We start from the raw sequence: 17,500 nt of genomic DNA, 5'->3' as shown, positions 1-17,500 counted from the left end.
CACATGCAGTGTGGTTGTATGTTAGCATATGTATATATATATATGGGCCACATGGAGTGTGGTTGTATAGTAGCATATGTATATATATATATGGGCCACATGGAGTGTGGTTGTATAGTAGCATAAGTATATATATATATGGGCCACATGCAGTGTGGTTGTATAGTAGCATATGTATATATATATATGGGCCACATGCAGTGTGGTTGTATAGTAGCATATGTATATATATATATGGGCCACATGCAGTGTGGTTGTATAGTAGCATAAGTATATATATATATGGGCCACATGGAGTGTGGTTGTATAGTAGCATATGTATATATATAGGGGCCACATGGAGTGTGGTTGTATGTTCGCATATGTATATATATATATGGGCCACATGGAGTGTGGTTGTATAGTAGCGCGTAGTCTCTTGTCTCGTTTCTATTTGCAGACGTGTCAGTGTCTCTCTCTGTCTCTCTGTTATGCTTTGATCTCAGTCACTATAAAAGGACACACAACAACACTCACTGGGTCTAATTGCTGATCTTACATTTGTGGCTCCATCCGGTACTTTGTTGTGTTTCTCTTCTTGGTGGTTAAGCGGCTAATCGCAGAGGAGGTGAGGTCACCAACCTCCAGATGTTTCCAGCAGCTCCAGTGGAGTTTGACACGAGAAGATGTTTCAGGATGTCAAACATCTTTGGTTAAACGTCAGCTTTTGGTGTCAGTCCCTCACAATCAAAGAGCGACGGCTTCTTTCTAGAGTCATTTTTTTGCACGCAGACGTTCAACAAATCACACAGAGAGAAATCCATCATAGAAGAGCAGAGAGAGAGCAGTTTATCCACTACAGGAGCAGGAGAGAGAGAGAGAGAGCAGTTTCTCCACTACAGGAGCAGGAGAGAGAGAGAGAGCAGTTTATCCACTACAGGAGCAGGAGAGAGAGAGAGCAGCACGATCACCAGATACTGTTTGGGACTCTCGACTGCTCTTATCCACTATCACAGTGACTACGTTTACATGCACACAATATTCCACTATTATTCGGAAAATGACAATATTCTGAATTTGATAAGGGTCATGTAAACAGCATATTCCAGTTGCATTTTCCAAATTTGCCCTTTTTCCGAATTTAGCATTTTCCGATTAAGACATCTGGGTTATTCCAGTATTATTCGGGTTTTCGGAGGATTCTTTGATCATGTATACAGCGCATTCGGAATAGGCGTCTCAATCAGGGTTTTTACCGCAGTTTGCGACGCATGTTGCCTGTTTGTGGTCAACTGATGTGTGCTAGAAAGCACTAGAACAGGCGATATAATCAAAATAATCCATCATCTCTGGCATGCAAAAAGAAAAAAACTACATTTCTGATCGGGAGGAGATGAGAAACATCGATTTAAAGAGAGAGAGAGAGAGAGTAGCCTATAGTGCCCAGTGCCCACGGAAGTCCACAATGCTTGCGAGCCTGCGAGGTAATAACGTAGGCTACTTTTTATGAAAGACTTGGATGCGCAACACCAAACTTTTCAGCAGCAAGCTCCTGAAATGGACCAAGTGTGGCTCGTAAGAATAGTGCTGCTCTGTTTATTCTCAACAAAAAACTCTGCCTACCTGCATCTCTCTCTCTCCCCCCCCTCCCTCGGCGAGGGCGAGCTACAGCTGCATGTAAACGGGAATATTAGTGGATTATTCATTTAGTCGGAATATTGTCATTTTCCGATTATGGCCAAAAAGCGGAATATTGTGTGCATGTAAACGTAGTCAGTGACTCTCTGCACCAACAACACAAGTTCACTTCCCTTCTCTGGAAGTTGTCAAAAGGCATTCTGGGAAACGTAGTAAAGCACTAACTGAAGCAGACGCGGAGGGCGAGGCAGGGCGAGGGAAAGTGGGTTCACCAGGAAGTAAATTGCAGCACTTCATCACAAGGTACCTCCTGAAGACACCAGACATCACAGCCTGAGAAGATCTAACAGAGACAAAGTATCAGAGTCTTGCTTTAACAAAAGAGAGAGAGAGGAGTGGAGGGTTACATCCACAAGCTTTCATTTCATTTCTGTGTGAAGATGAAGCGGCTGAGAGATCTTTTCCATTTTGCTTCATGAGAGAAGATTGCCTCGCTAGTTTGTGATGAACATGGTGGTTAATTTATGAGTTTTGTTTTTGATCTCCAACAAATTATTGAATATGATTGTAAATAGTGATTCTTCATCGTGAGTCATCAGTACATCTCTCACAAGATGACTAGCCTGCTAAAAGCATCCTGTATCCTTCTGCAGATCAGCCTGGCCTCCAGCCCGCCCACAGCCATTTCAGTGGGCGGGAGTACTTGCTTTGACAGACAATTCTTTCGGCCAATCAGCTTCGCCGAATTCAACCCAAATCCACTCGGAAGACCGGCAAAAACGTGTTTTCCGTTGAGAAACTCCGCTGGTGCATACTCTTGTTGTTTAATTGTTGTTAGTGAGTCTATTTCGACAATAACTGCACTCATGGCTGTGTTTACTACTAATGTTAACATTACTGCTGGTTGCTTCATCCTTACTGTTTTGCCAGCTGATTGGCCAGTTATGTTGTTATTAACTACGAGGCTGGCGTGTGTGTGTGTGTGTGTGTGTGTGTGTGTGTGTGTGTGTGTGTGTGTGTGTGTGTGTGTGCGTGCGTGCGTGCGCACCTGTGTGTGTGTGTGTGTGTGTGCGTGTGTGTGTGTGCATGCGCGTGGGTGCCTGTGTGTGTGTGTGTGTATGTATTGAGTGTATGCCTGTGTGTGTGTGTGTGTGTGTGTGTGTGTGTGTGTGTGTGTGTGTGCGCGTGTGTGCGTGTGCGTGTATATATCGAGTGTATGCCTGTATGTGTGTGTGTGTGTGTGCCCATTTATAGTTTTAGAACTTTTAGCTGTTTAATTAGAATCAGATATTTTGCCAGCTTTCTTTCTTTATTTCAGTTAAATTGGTCTCAAGTTTAATTAAATTGCATTCCCAGTAGCATTAAAGGCCTTAAAAAGTACTCAAGTTGGCTTTCTGAAACCTGCCGCACATTTACTGTTTTATAACTTTTATTAGCTGTGTTTCATCATTTACTGTTTAGTTTGACCACTTTTATTAGCTGTGTTTCATCAGAAGTCGGATATTTTGCAAGCTTTGTTACTTTATTTTGGTTTTAAATGGGTTTCAGTAATGTAACATCAGAGTTTCTTCAAAAAGTCTTCAATTTGGCCTTCTGAAACTATAGCAGATGGTGTGTGTCTGTGTCTGTGTGTGTGTGTGTGTGTGTGTGTGTAGGTGTGTGTGTGCGTGTGTGTAGCTGTGTGTGTGCGTGTGTGTAGCTGTGTGTGCATCTCTGTGTGCGTGTGCATGTGTGCGTGCGTGTGTGTATGTGTGTGTGCGCGTGCGTGCGTGTGTACAGTATCTGTGTGTGTGTGTGTGTGTGTGCGCGCGTGTGTGTAGGTGTGTGTATCTGTGTGTGTGTGCGTAGGTGTGTGTATGTGTATCTGTGTGTGTTTGACAGTTGACAGTGACAGATTGCAGTCACCCAGTTTTGTCTTTCTTAGAATTCACATGGACCTGTGCAGACCGAGCTCACGGTGCTTTGAGCGAAACACAAAACATGGAAGCCGACCGAGCCGACCCGGACTGACAGAAACCTGGCAGCCAGAAGGAGACGTGTTTTGGTTTATGTTAAAAGTATCATTTTACAACCTAGTATCACGCCAAGGGAGTAGCTCCGTTCGTTAAAAGTGCAGCCAACGCGCAAGTGGCTTGTACTTGCATTCTATCTCATGGCCAGCAGGGGGCGACTCCTTTGGCTGCCAGATTGTATGGGCAGATGGGAAATGGCAATACTTCTCACTTAAATTATTACCTCAGTAAACACTAATGAGTTTATTTATGGTCTCAATTTTATTTATTTATTTATTTATTTATTTATTTATTTATTTATTTATTTATTTATTTATTTATTTATTTATTTATTTGAGGGACAATGCACATGAATGGACATTATTGTAAATGCACCAGTGTTAGCCAGTTGGCTGATTTTGATCCGACTCCAAATAACCAAAATGCCAACCTTGAAGCTTCAAAACGCGAGTCCAAAAACCAATGGGTGACGTCATGGTAGCTACGTCCATATTTATACGGTCTATACCCTTTTCCACCCACTTCCTGATCCCCAAACCTACATAATGGAAACAATAAATAAAAATAATACAATTAATTTGTAGTCGCAACAAAGGGAAATCAGTTACATCAGTAGCCTACACAGTACACTAGGAGTACATAAATTAACATTTATTTTTTCATCATAAGCCACAGCACAGTAAAGCAGATATTAATATAGAAATATCATTCATATATCTAGCCTCTTCATTTTGCTCTCAAAGTGTACCAGATTGATGCGTTTCACTTTTAAAATCGACAAAATCTTCTCTCCAGACGCTATGGGAAACACCTATAATGTATTAGTATTTTGTTTTAGGCAAGGAAAAACGTGAGACCCGCTGGAGCGCTTTGCCGTCGATACACCGTGTGTTGTTGACAGTGTTGTTTTTACACCGCCCATAAAATAATAATAAAAAGAGAGAAAAAAGATCCCTGGAAAGACAATACAGAAGCACAGAGAATAAACCAGCTACAATAAAACCACACAGAATAAACCGCCTATAATAAAACCACACAGCAGCACGGATCAGTTTGACCCACTGCCAGCAAAGCTCCTAAAGCTGTTGATCTAAGGAAATCAATAAAGTGAGAGGCGTACGAGGTGCGAGGCGTACATAACGTACCTGTTGAGACCTGGAGGGGGTTAGATGTTAGACGGGGGCAGAATGGAAGGTGGTTTGTTATTGTTGGATTCCCTTTTGTTCTATGTTAATGAAGGAGGGCGTCTCGGCAGACTGGCTGGCAGCCCAGCAAAACACACTCTCACCCACACACACACTCTCTCTGTGTGTGCCTATATAATTAACTTACTAACAGCGATATCAGTCTCTCCTCCAACCTGCACCAGAATAATACGCTTTAACATCCTTTCTCATTTGCAGTCTGTTGATAGCAGAGGCCGCCAAATGTGTCAAAAAGAAACTGGCATCCAGCATGACTGACGAACCAAAACGCAACGTAAATGTTTAGATTGGGTTTGCTGACACCTGAGAGATATGCGACTGGGTTGGAGATGTTCCGAGTGTCTGCTCTGATGGTGTGGTATTTCCTAGTTAGAGAAGAAGAGGTCAACCCAGACAGACAGACATCCATCTTCAAAACACTTACTGTATCTGGAGTCGGGGCGTTGAGGTATAAAAGCACTTGCCTATTAGCACTCGTGTCTGTGGGTGGGAAACCGGTGGGGTATGAGTCCCCCACCGGTGGCTGGAGGGGAACTGGGGGGGAATAGCTGGGGGATCTCAAGGCATTTCCCCAGGCCAGTGTGGAGATGTAATCACTCCACCTGCTAGCCCTCGGTGCGCCCCGTGGCCTCCCAGCTGGATGTGCCTCGAAAGGAGGCGTCCTTACTAGATGCCCCAACAGCCTCATTCTATTTTTATTTTATTTTTTTATTTTTTTCCTGATTTTTTATCCCATTTTATCCCCCATTAGTGCTCATTTGATTTCTCAATCCTGGTTGCTACTCCATCCTCTGCCGATCTGGGGAGAGCCGAGACTGGCTCCATGCTTCCTCCGAGACATGGGCAGTCAGTCAGCCGCTTCTTTTCACCTGACAGAGGAAGCTTCACCGGTAGGACATAGCACGTGGGAGGTTCACGCTATTCCAACCAGTTCACCTCCCTCTGAACAGGCGCCCTTAACGACCAGGGGAGGAACCACATTAGCAACCAGGATATTGCATGTTTTTGGTGAAGGGGTTCCTATATGAAGGAAACCCCCGGGAAGCACGGGGAGAACATGCAAACTCCACACAGAAAGGCCCTTTTGCCGACCCCACCCGGGCGGTGGGCACTCGAGGACATGCGGACGGGCACGCATTCCTTCAGCGTTCACCTCGTCCCCAGGTGGGAATCGAACCCACGACCTTCGAGCTGTGAGGCGATAGTGCTTACCACTACACCACCGTACCTCCCTAACAGCCTCATTCTATATGAAGGAGCAGCAGCTGTACTCTGACTCTGAGATTCTCACAATACAGTACAGTACAGTATAGTACAATACAATGCAATACAGTAAAAAAAAGACAATACAGTACAATACAATACAATACAATACAGTACAGTACAGTACAGTACTCATATCCCCTCACTCGAGCTACACTATACTGCTCCCCTCATATCCCCTCACTCGAGCTACACTATACTGCTCCCCTCATATCCCCTCACTCGAGCTACACTATACTGCTCCCCTCATATCCCCTCACTCGAGCTACACTATACTGCTCCCCTCATATCCCCTCACTCGAGAACAACACCCCCACATACTGGAGCTCCTTCACTTGGGGTGAGGACTCAGTCGCCTACTCGGAGTGGCCACTCCACCGGTTTCCACAGACAGACATATTGTACATATTGACAGAGGGTGACAGGAGAAAAAAGTCCTCTTGAAGATAGTTAAGAGGAAGATAAACTTAATCAAAGAGACTGACAGCTACAAGATAATGAAATGATGAAAGATGACTCCTCGGTGACACGACGCTGTTATTAATGTTGAACTCCATCTGCCGGATAATTAACTCACTAACAGTGTCAGTCTCTCCTCGTGCCTCGTGTCTGCCTGGTGTCTGCCTCTTGTCTGCCTCGTGTCTGCCTGGCATAATACACTTCAACATACTTTCCAATGTATAGTCTGTTGATAGCAGAGGCCACCAAATCTGCACTGTAAAAAACTGACATGGGCAGCAGGCTATCCAAAACAGAAAATACATATTCAAAATGTGGTTTGTTGACAGCCGAGAGATATGTGATATGTGTATCATCTCCTCTAGACAGTCTGTAGCATCTCCTCTAGACAGTCTGTAGCATCTCCTCTAGACAGTCTGTATCATCTCCTCTAGACAGTCTGTATCATCTCCTCTAGACAGTCTGTAGCATCTCCTCTAGACAGTCTGTATCATCTCCTCTAGACAGTCTGTATCATCTCCTCCAGACAGTCTGTATCATCTCCTCTAGACAGTCTGTATCATCTCCTCTAGACAGTCTGTAGCATCTCCTCTAGACAGTCTGTATCATCTCCTCTAGACAGTCTGTATCATCTCCTCTAGACAGTCTGTAGCATCTCCTCTAGACAGTCTGTATCATCTCCTCTAGACAGTCTGTATCATCTCCTCCAGACAGTCTGTATCATCTCCTCTAGACAGTCTGTATCATCTCCTCTAGACAGTCTGTAGCATCTCCTCTAGACAGTCTGTATCATCTCCTCTAGACAGTCTGTATCATCTCCTCTAGACAGTCTGTAGCATCTCCTCTAGACAGTCTGTATCATCTCCTCTAGACAGTCTGTATCATCTCCTCCAGACAGTCTGTATCATCTCCTCTAGACAGTCTGTAGCATCTCCTCTAGACAGTCTGTAGCATCTCCTCCAGACAGTCTGTATCATCTCCTCTAGACAGTCTGTATCATCTCCTCCAGACAGTCTGTATCATCTCCTCTAGACAGTCTGTATCATCTCCTCTAGACAGTCTGTATCATCTCCTCCAGACAGTCTGTATCATCTCCTCTAGACAGTCTGTATCATCTCCTCTAGACAGTCTGTATCACGCCTCTAGACAGTCTGTATCATCTCCTCCAGACAGTCTGTATCATCTCCTCTAGACAGTCTGTATCATCTCCTCTAGACAGTCTGTATCATCTCCTCTAGACAGTCTGTATCACGCCTCTAGACAGTCTGTATCATCTCCTCTAGACAGTCTGTATCACGCCTCTAGACAGTCTGTATCACGCCTCTAGACAGTCTGTATCATCTCCTCCAGACAGTCTGTATCATCTCCTCTAGACAGTCTGTATCATCTCCTCCAGACAGTCTGTATCATCTCCTCCAGACAGTCTGTATCATCTCCTCTAGACAGTCTGTATCACGCCTCTAGACAGTCTGTATCATCTCCTCAAGACAGTCTGTATCATCTCCTCTAGACAGTCTGTATCATCTCCTCCAGACAGTCTGTATCATCTCCTCTAGACAGTCTGTATCATCTCCTCTAGACAGTCTGTATCATCTCCTCCAGACAGTCTGTATCATCTCCTCCAGACAGTCTGTATCATCTCCTCCAGACAGTCTGTATCATCTCCTCCAGACAGTCTGTATCATCTCCTCTAGACAGTCTGTATCATCTCCTCCAGACAGTCTGTATCATCTCCTCTAGACAGTCTGTATCATCTCCTCTAGACAGTCTGTATCATCTCCTCTAGACAGTCTGTATCATCTCCTCTAGACAGTCTGTATCATCTCCTCCAGACAGTCTGTATCATCTCCTCTAGACAGTCTGTATCATCTCCTCTAGACAGTCTGTATCATCTCCTCTAGACAGTCTGTATCATCTCCTCCAGACAGTCTGTATCATCTCCTCTAGACAGTCTGTATCATCTCCTCTAGACAGTCTGTATCATCTCCTCTAGACAGTCTGTATCATCTCCTCTAGACAGTCTGTATCATCTCCTCTAGACAGTCTGTATCATCTCCTCCAGACAGTCTGTATCATCTCCTCTAGACAGTCTGTATCATCTCCTCCAGACAGTCTGTATCATCTCCTCTAGACAGGCTGTAGCATCTCCTCCAGACAGTCTGTATCATCTCCTCTAGACAGTCTGTATCATCTCCTCTAGACAGTCTGTATCATCTCCTCCAGACAGTCTGTATCATGTCCTCTAGACAGTCTGTATCATCTCCTCCAGACAGTCTGTATCATCTCCTCCAGACAGTCTGTATCATCTCCTCTAGACAGTCTGTATCATCTCCTCTAGACAGTCTGTATCATCTCCTCCAGACAGTCTGTATCATCTCCTCTAGACAGTCTGTATCATCTCCTCCAGACAGTCTGTATCATCTCCTCCAGACAGTCTGTATCATCTCCTCCAGACAGTCTGTATCATCTCCTCTAGACAGTCTGTATCATCTCCTCCAGACAGTCTGTATCATCTCCTCCAGACAGTCTGTATCATCTCCTCTAGACAGTCTGTGTTACTCATCATGATTTGCCTCCATCTCGTCATCAGGGCAGACTGACTGAGCACTGTGGTCTTCAGCGATGCCCTGCTTCTTATTCATACAGAGACACACATCACTGGCACGTTTCACTTGTTAATCACTTGCTATCATTTGCTTCTGCTTGATCACAGAACAAATTAACGTTACTAAACTAAGCTGAACTTAATTGGCAATGTGCAAATGTGAGAAACTCTGAGCATGTTGTTGGTGGTACAGTAGTACACAACGCATCTGCATACCTGATCCTTTTGCACCTCACTCTGACTCTTCCTTTGCTTTTTGGAGTGAGCACATGCAGCCTGTAATTAAAAGGTAAAAGTCAATGTGAAGACATGTGAGGCTGTTTCTGCAGCTAGCTGCTAAGGTCAGTGAAGCGGCTCTTGAAGCGGCAAAACAAGACGTCAATCAAGACTTTAATGAGAAGACTTGCATGCAACGCACAACACATCATCATACTAAACAAAAAGCCAAAGCCCAGAACACTTTGGGGAAATGAGGAGAAAGGCAATGCAAAGAGCAGTGGAGGCCGAGGCAGCAGCCCTATAAGTGTTTGGAAAGTGGAGAGCCGTGGTTTTGTGCGACTGGCGGCCATGTTGGAAGAGTGACAGGGTGGTCTTTCCCTCTTCTCTAACTGTCATGTTGTTTGGTGTGTGTTGTCCTTCATAACCGCCGGTAACCACAAGCATGCAGTAATGAGGCTCAAATAAGCTGGAGAGAAGACAAGCCGAGAGTCTGTCTGTTCACGCTCAGGTGTGTCTCAGATCAACCAACACCATGAGGCTTTGTTCACACCTGGTGCTGAGCCATCTGAACTACTGTATAAGACTGAAGCCAGGGAAGAAATATAGGCAGGAAGATGCAGATGCTTCAACTTAACTTAACCCATTGATACTTGATGCAGCATTTGCGTGTATATCCCTCATTTGTGTGTGTATCCCTTTAAGGGATACACACACAAATGCCGCATCAGGTATCAATGGGTTAACATAACTTAAACCAATACAACCCCTTAAAAAAAACATCTAATTTCAGATGTCCATCGTTTCTCTAAAGCCCAGTTTAGACCAAAGATTCAAGAGGACTTGAAATGTGCAACTACTTGCAACCAGCTCCTGTGACCGGACAAGCTGAATTACTGGCGACGCCATCAGCCGTCTGGAGTGACGGGACAGTTTACACCGCTGAAACTTTCCCCTGTGATGTTCTGAAACGCTTTGTCTCGTTGTGAATCATTGGTGTAAACTGGGCTTATAGCAATGTCCCTTATGGTGTGACATGGTTCATGAGCAGGTTACACAAAACACCTAGAGTTTCCTTCAAGTTTTTCCTTAAAGTATTGGTTGCACAAAACACCCTTAAGTCTTCTCCTTAAGGTTAAACATTTTGAAGGAAACCTCGCGGAGAAGACTGTTTTGTGCAATTGATTTGACTTTAGAGAAGACTTACTGTAACTCAGACTTTTAGGAATATCTTAAAGGTGGCTGCCACTGTAAAACGTATGGGTTTAGTTACAATGTGCATCTAAAAGTGGGAATAATTTGTTTATTATAAAGGATCCCCATTAGCTGATGCCTAGGCGCAGCTAGTCTTCATGGGGTCCAAGACAACACATGCATTACATGTCAGACAAACAATGAAATAGAATTAAAAAAAACATGTCGCATACAGTAAGAGTAACAGCAGAAGAAAGAAGATGAAAAAGTTAAAGTATATCTAGAATCAGATAGAACAATGTAGCATGGTCCTCAAGCCCTCTGTTAGCGAGTGGACCAGAAAATCAACTTACAAACAGAAGATACTTGCAATCTATAAAACAGACATCACAAAATACGACAAGAGATCAGATAAAATCAGGGTGGTTAGTGTGAAAGTAGATACACTCTACTGTAAGTTTCCTTTTAAAACCTGCCTTCCCTGTGATGGAACGTACATCACCAGGAAGACAGTTCCATGATGCTATAGCCCCTCTATATTACAGCCTCCTTTTAAGTAGTTACACTTTGGTCAGGGTAAAGTAATCTGTCCTCCACTGGCCCCTCTGGTGGAGTGTGTATGAATATTTCAACTATAAATTGTGTTATATTGTGAAGAAATGTAGGAGTCTGATTTTGAATCACTCTATGAAAAAATGAGGCATGTTCGCCAAAAGTCTTTCCTCGACACTAAGCCATGAGAGACGTTCATGGATATCTGTATACATTAGACCTAGGGGAACAGCCCACGTCACTTGTTTTGTGCAACCTCTAAAAGTGCATCTAAAAGTGAGAAGAGTTGTTGCGTTCTTTTATTTTCTATTCCACATGATTTGAACTGCACTCGTTTACTTTTGAAGTCTTTGAACTTTTGTATCGTCTGTACTTTTGCACTTTTACATTTATACACATTTTACTGTATTTGTTATGACTCTGTGAAGCACTTTGAATTGCATTTTGCTTGTTCATCGATATGCATGTTCTTTTCCCCCTCGTCTCGATGCTTTTCATGTTTTATGTAAAACCCTTTTCCTTGTTGCTGAGATGTGTTATACAAATAAACCTGCCTTGCCTTGAAGGGAGGGAGCGGCTCCAGAATGGAAAAAAGTGGGAAATTACACAGTCTCCCTTTTTATTAGGATTCTTTTCGCATCACCATCAATTGAGGTTGGACTTCACACACAGACGTCAGATAGCAGATAAACACAACACCAGGCCACACACAGATTTATGTTGGAAAGGTTAAACACACACACACACACACACACACACACACACACACGCATGCACACTAGCAACGCACACAGACACACACACACACACGCTCGCACGCGCACAGACACACAAACACATACACACATGCTCGCACGCGTACAGACGCGCACACACACACACACACACACACACACACACACACACACACTCACACTCACTCACAGTCTCACTAAGCCGACCACAGAGACAGCTCAGCTCAGCAGATATCACACCACCCATGTACAGTGCAGTACTGTATGGTGTACAGTACTGTATGGTGTGCAGTACTGTATGGTGTGCAGTACTGTATGTTGTACAGTACTGTATGGTGTACAGTACTGTATGGTGTACAGTACTGTATGGTGTGCAGTACTGTATGGTGTGCAGTACTGTATGGTGTGCAGTACTGTATGGTGTACAGTACTGTATGTTGTACAGTGCAGTACTGTATGGTGTACAGTACTGTATGGTGTGCAGTACTGTATGGTGTACAGTACTGTATGTTGTACAGTGCAGTACTGTATGGTGTACAGTACTGTATGGTGTGCAGTACTGTATGGTGTACAGTACTGTATGTTGTACAGTGCAGTACTGTATGGTGTGCAGTACTGTATGGTGTACAGTACTGTATGTTGTACAGTGCAGTACTGTATGGTGTGCAGTACTGTATGGTGTACAGTACTGTATGTTGTACAGGGCAGTAGGTACAGTACTCTATCTGGCGTGTGGCTGGATATTACTCATCTAAAAGCACTTTGGATGTCACGGTAACATGAGTGTGTACATTTTAAAGACTCTACATATCACTCCACATATACATTCAGCATTAGATGACCACACGTAGTGAGGCATACAGCAGTTTGGAGCAATGGGAAGACATGCATTAGCATCACATAGTGCTGACTGCGATGGAAGAAGTTGTTAATATTCTGAACCATTGATCTGAACCATACTTCCAGAGGCTTATGGCCTTTCTCCACTGCAGCCATTGGACATCAGGAATGATTCCTTTACCAGCACTGAAACGTGCTCCGCTGCTCGCACCGTGTCCGATGGCTGTGGACACGCGCAACGATCACAACAGCTAAGCGGTGTTCTAAGGCACACCGCATGAACACATTATAAAAGCTTTATAATAATAAAATATTGCTTTTATAAAACAGACAGGAAGAGCTTGACTCGAAATGGTTAACAAGCTAATGTTTTGGTCACCCAATGGCTTTTTGAGTCAACTCCAGCTGCATGGCACCCCAACAACCTACAATCTGCTACAGAAAAAAAGGGCATATTATTATGCAATTATTATTATGACTCCTGTCATTTGGCAAAAGTGGCCCCGAGCAAAGCAAGTTGAGTCTCCCTGGCCTAGAGTCTGTTGTTAGATCTGTATCTCTGACCTAGAGTCTGTTGTTAGATCTGTATCTCTGACCTAGAGTCTGTTGTTAGATCTGTATCTCTGGTCTAGAGTCTGTTGTTAGATCTGTATCTCTGGTCTAGAGTCTGTTGTTAGATCTGTATCTCTGGTCTAGAGTCTGTTGTTAGATCTGTATCTCTGGTCTAGAGTCTGTTGTTAGATCTGTATCTCTGGTCTAGAGTCTGTTGTTAGATCTGTATCTCTGGTCTAGAGTCTGTTGTTAGATCTGTATCTCTGGTCTAGAGTCTGTTGTTAGATCTGTATCTCTGGTCTAGAGTCTGTTGTTAGATCTGTATCTCTGACCTAGAGTCTGTTGTTAGATCTGTATCTCTGGCCTAGAGTCTGTTGTTAGATCTGTATCTCTGACCTAGAGTCTGTTGTTAGATCTGTATCTCTGACCTATAGAGTCTGTTGTTAGATCTGTATCTCTGACCTAGAGTCTGTTGTTAGATCTGTATCTCTGACCTAGAGTCTGTTGTTAGATCTGTATCTCTGACCTAGAGTCTGTTGTTAGATCTGTATCTCTGGCCTAGAGTCTGTTGTTAGATCTGTATCTCTGGTCTAGAGTCTGTTGTTAGATCTGTATCTCTGGTCTAGAGTCTGTTGTTAGATCTGTATCTCTGGTCTAGAGTCTGTTGTTAGATCTGTATCTCTGGTCTAGAGTCTGTTGTTAGATCTGTATCTCTGGTCTAGAGTCTGTTGTTAGATATGTATCTCTGGTCTAGAGTCTGTTGTTAGATCTGTATCTCTGGTCTAGAGTCTGTTGTTAGATCTGTATCTCTGGTCTAGAGTCTGTTGTTAGATCTGTATCTCTGGTCTAGAGTCTGTTGTTAGATCTGTATCTCTGACCTAGAGTCTGTTGTTAGATCTGTATCTCTGACCTAGAGTCTGTTGTTAGATCTGTATCTCTGACCTAGAGTCTGTTGTTAGATCTGTATCTCTGGCCTAGAGTCTGTTGTTAGATCTGTATCTCTGGTCTAGAGTCTGTTGTTAGATCTGTATCTCTGGTCTAGAGTCTGTTGTTAGATCTGTATCTCTGGTCTAGAGTCTGTTGTTAGATCTGTATCTCTGGTCTAGAGTCTGTTGTTAGATCTGTATCTCTGACCTAGAGTCTGTTGTTAGATCTGTATCTCTGGTCTAGAGTCTGTTGTTAGATCTGTATCTCTGACCTAGAGTCTGTTGTTAGATCACAAGATCAACTTCTGACTTCATGAAGCATGTGTTGTTTTCGTGAGACTAAAAGTAAAACAAGGCCAGGTCGAAACCTGGCATAGGGCCGGTGTGCTCAGTAAAGTGCAGAACTCTGCCAAGGTGTATTGAGTCATTTGTGTTCAGTCTACTTTAGTGCACATCAACTGTAGTGTGCCTGTGCTGTAGTGTAGCCTATGTGGGTTAATAATCCTGGGTTTAAGCTTCATTAACATGAAGTGCCAGATTTATGGTTAATCTAGTAATATATATTATTTTCACACATAAATGTAGGCTATTGAAATGTAGGCTTATTATGTGGTGTATTCCCCCCCCCCCCCCATTGAGGACCATAATGTTATTAAATATTGTACATGGTATGCAGTCATCTGATGTCCCCTCCCCTAAACGTTACATGTCATGACTTACTCCTTGGCAGAGATCTGTGCTCCAGCACATTGCCTCGTGTTTCACTGTAAACAGTGTTGGGAAGTAACGAGTTACTAGTTACTCGTTACTGTAATAATATTACTTTTTCCAAGTAACGAGTAGTGTAACGAATTACTATAGAATATAAGTAATAATATTACAGTTACTTCAAGATAAACGAGCTCGTTACGTTAGTCGTTACATCTTTTGTTGAGTCCATTCTGTGATGCCGCTGCGCTGCAAAACGACACGCAGTCGGCATTCACTGATCACAAACAGCATGGCTTTAACGCTCCCAAAACAAGGTGACGTCACCGCAGAGCCCATTCAGAGCAGCAACAGGCAGGCAGGCAAGCACACCTGACACCTCCCTCTCTGTCCTGCTGAGCCGAGGAGGAAAATCCGTGGCTGCGGATATATTCCCATGACTTTGTTTTTGTCGGGAAGAAAGGTGACACGATTGAACATCAAAGTCAAATGTAAACGGTGTCCAGGACAGGTAGGCAACACTCTTTCCACTGTGAAAAACACGAGCTCAAACTTCCTAACGTTAACGTTACGAGACGAGAGGACAGCACAACAGAAACCGGAAAACTGTTCAAATACAGAGATAACGTAAAAACTCACAAGCTGGTGGACATCAAACATTGCTGTTATTATTGTCAGGTTAATGTTGCAGAGCTAACGTTATTTGTGACACAAATTTGTTAAGCAAAGATGTAGCCTATACGTATTGAGTTTGCATTGGCAGTGCATACTGCATTCTATAAAACAGAAGATAAAAGATTGCATCTTGTCAGTCATCACTTTGAGCCAGGTGTGCTCTTCATCAAGCATCTCTGTAGGAAGCTGTGCTCTGGCAAAGCGATTAGTTTAAATGGAACGGCACATAATAGTTCACACATTCGCACCGCAAAGTCTGCATTTTGATGAGAAAAACGCTATGGGCCTTTTTCACAACGGCCATTTGTGTCTAGAAGACAGAGTATACACAGGTGCAACCAACTAACTAATTAAGGCTCCAGCACTGGAACACCTAAATGGACTGGAAGTTGGAAGCCCTAATTAACATCTTGGTGCACCTGTGTTACCTCCTGCCTTTTAGATACAAAATCGCTGCAGTGAAAAAGGCCTATTGCCATTTGTGTGGAATGTAACGGAAAAGTAATATAACGAGTATCTAACGAATTACTTTTGGCATGGAGTAATAAGTAAAGTAATAATATTACTTTTGAAAATAGTAACGAGTAATATGTAATATATTACTTTTTTAGTAATGAGTGCCCAACACTGACTGTAAACGAGTAGGCTATTGTGACAAGCGAACTTTTTCAGTGAAACAAGTTCGCTTGTTACTCGTTTGACTTATTTGAGGGCATGTATGTTTAGCGTTCACGTTCGCTAACCTGTCGGTCTTTAAACTCTTTGAACAGGTCGGGGTGCCTGTCGGCAAGATGTTTAGCCAGGTTCGATGTGTTTGAGCCTTTCGCTTTGGTCGCGTTGAAGCACCTTTTACACACTGGTTTCGATGTGTCCACGGGGTTGCCTTCGCTGTCGGCAACGTAAGCAAAATATTTCCATATTTCGCTTTGTGCATCTGCTTTTTCTACAAGCGTTGGGCGGCTTGCAAGACGAAGCCGCTGCCATTTTGGCTGTGTCTGTCCTGTGTGTCGGGGTGCTGCAGTGAGGACTGAAGGACTGTGGCCATAGAGCGAGCAGAGAGGGAACGGGGGAAAGTCGGCACGCCCACACATGAAGCAGACAGAGTCAGAGAGAGCTTTTTTTCACTTTTCACCAGTCACCATTGGTTCAAGGCAAGGCTGTGTTGCCTTCAAGTGAACTGGGACACAGGCTCTCAACTTTAATGCCGCAGCGTCCTCCTTGTAACGAGCTAGCCACAATATTAGCCAGAGGTGCATTACCGCCACCTACCGGACTGGAAAGTGGAAAGACATTACATCGCCTGAATCCGTGCTAAAATGGTCTGGGCGACTGAGTGGAATGTAAGGGCCCTGCTGTGCGTGCTGCACACCGGCCCCAAATATATATATATATCACACCCAGGTGTTGAAGTAAGCAGTGCAGTTTTGTGCATGTCCGACCGGTGCGCGTGTCCGTGCGCGCGCCCATCCGTGCACACGTCCGTCCGTGCATCACGCGTCTGTGCATGTGTGTACAAAAAACACTAAAACTGGACAATTTCATCTCCAAGTCAGCTTTCAAGGACTCTATCATGGACATATTCACTGACACCTGCAACTGCTTCCTGAACTAGTACTGTTTTTGTTTTATTTGCTCTGTCTGTCTTGCCATGTTTTAACTGTGTTTTAACTTGTGTTTTAATTTGTGCATGCGTGCCTCCTGGCTTTGAAACGCTATCGTCCTCGAGGCGTCTCTCTCTCTCTCTCATAGGCCTGTGTCTCTGTGCAGTCAGACCTCGGAGCTGGGGGCGGGCCCTATAGGCTAAATCTCGTTCTCGTTGCAAACTCTCGGGCCACATATCTCCCCTACAAAAACACTCCACAAGCACACATCGTCACTTGTAGAAGCGGCTGCACTGCTTAAAAAAACGATCTATTATACGTACAAAATGGTTGTCTGCTGT

The 17,500-nt window shown here is 43.9% G+C and overlaps 1 protein-coding gene across 1 annotated transcript in view; it reads left to right on the top strand.

The window, feature by feature from the left end:
- Nucleotides 1-17,500, top strand: part of fat2 (FAT atypical cadherin 2) — a gene marked incomplete at its 5' end in the record, with an annotated part of 200,893 nt that overhangs the window by 107,717 nt on the left and 75,676 nt on the right. The window lies entirely within an intron of this gene.

The sequence above is a fragment of the Poromitra crassiceps genome (genome assembly GCF_964638095.1).
Source record: "Poromitra crassiceps genome assembly, chromosome: 15".
Taxonomy (NCBI): domain Eukaryota; kingdom Metazoa; phylum Chordata; class Actinopteri; order Beryciformes; family Melamphaidae; genus Poromitra; species Poromitra crassiceps.
Note: the sequence above shows the minus strand (reverse complement) of the source record. Positions and strands in the feature narration are given on the sequence as shown.